The sequence below is a fragment of the Arachis duranensis genome, chromosome 6 (genome assembly GCF_000817695.3).
Source record: "Arachis duranensis cultivar V14167 chromosome 6, aradu.V14167.gnm2.J7QH, whole genome shotgun sequence".
Taxonomy (NCBI): Eukaryota; Viridiplantae; Streptophyta; class Magnoliopsida; order Fabales; family Fabaceae; genus Arachis; species Arachis duranensis.
Window position 1 is genome coordinate 42988137 of NC_029777.3, and position 1848 is coordinate 42989984.

The following is a 1848-nucleotide window of genomic DNA, read 5'->3' on the forward strand; positions in this document are numbered from 1 at the left end:
AGTTTGGACAACTGACGGTTCATCTTGTTGCTTAGATTAGGTATTTTTTTTCTTCAGAGTTCTTAAGAATGAATTCTAGTGTTTCATGATGATCTGTTGAAGTCTGGCTGGCTGTGAAGCCATGTCTAATTCTATTGGACCGAGGTTTCAAATTATCATCATAAGAGCTTGTTGATTTCTATCAATCTTGCTGTTGGAGCAGTGATCTGCTAAGGCTTGGCTGGCCATTGGCCATGTCTAGTGTTTTGGACCGAAGCTTTCTTTGAAAGCTTGGCTGGCTGTGAAGCCATGTCTAATTCCTGGACCGGAGTCTTAGACTAGCATTGCGCTGATTCCTGGAATTCTCATTAAGAATTTTGATATCTTTTTTTCACTTAATTTTCGAAAAAAAAACCACAAAAAAATTACAAAGTCATAAAATCCAAAAATTTCTTGTTTGAGACTCTATTCTCATTTTAAGTTTGGTGTCAATTGCATGCATTCATTCATGTGTCCTAAGTGATTTTCAAGTCATTCTTGATGATTTACTTGCTCTGATCTTTGAATTCTCTTGACTTGAGTGTTTTATGTGCCTCATATGCATTCTCATTTTGTTAGTGTCAGTAGTATACAAACTGCTAAGTTTGGTGTCTTGCATGCATTGTTATTTGATTTTAGTGCATTTTGATTATTCTTTATTATTAAAAATTCAAAAAATATTTTTAATTTGTGTCTTTTCAAGTCAATAATACAGGGAATTGAAGATTCAGAACATACAACCGAGGAATTACACAGAAAAAGCTGGGCATTCAAAAGGCCCAGTAAAGAAGACAGACTGGCGTTTAAACGCCAGCCAGGGTGCCTGGCTGGGCGTTTAACGCCCAAAAGGGTAGTATTTTGGGCGTTAAACGCCAGAATGTGCTGGCACAAGAGGGAAGATTTTCTTTTTTAATTCAAATTTTTTCAAGTTTTCAAAATTTTTCAAAATCAAATCTTTTTCAAATCATATCTTTTCAATCAAAATCAATTTCTTTCCATTTTCAAAAATACTTGCTAACAATTAATGATTTGATTCAACATTTCAAGTATGTTGCCTTTTCTGTTGAGGAAGGTTTAATGTCTGAATCATTACTTGCTATCAATTAATGATTTGACTCAACATTTCAAGTATGTTGCCTTTTCTGTTGAGAAAGGTTTAATGTTTGAATCATATCTTTTCTTGTTAGCCAAGTTATTAATTTTTTTTTTAAAATCAAATCTTTTTTTAAAATGTTTTTCAAATCATGTCTTCTCAATCACATCTTTTTAAAATCAATCATATCTTCTTAACCACATCTTTTTTCAAAATAGTTTTCAATCAAATCTTTTTGATTTCCAATTTCAAAATTTTTTTCAAAAATCACTTTACTTCCTTCTCAATCATGGTTTTCGAAAACCAATAAGTGTTTTTCAAAATGTTTTCAAAATCCTTTACTTAATTTTCGAATACTACTTCCCTTCTTCTCACATCCTTCTATTTATAGACTAACACTATTCCTTAAATCACAATTCGAACTCCATCTTTCTTGATAAGTTCGAATTTTCTACCTCTATCTTCCATTTTCCTTTTCCTCTGACACCTTAAGGAATCTCTATACTGTGACATAGAGGATTCCACATTTTCTTGTTCTCTTCTCTTTCTTATGAGCAGGAGCAAGGACAAAAGCATTCTTGTTGAGGCTGATCCTGAACCTGAAAGGACCTTGAAGAGAAAGCTAAGAGAAGCCAAGGCACAACTCTCTGTAGAGGACCTAACAGAAATCTTCAAGGAAGAAGAACCCATGGCAGCCGAAAACAACAACAATGCCAACAATGCAAGGAAGGTGCTGG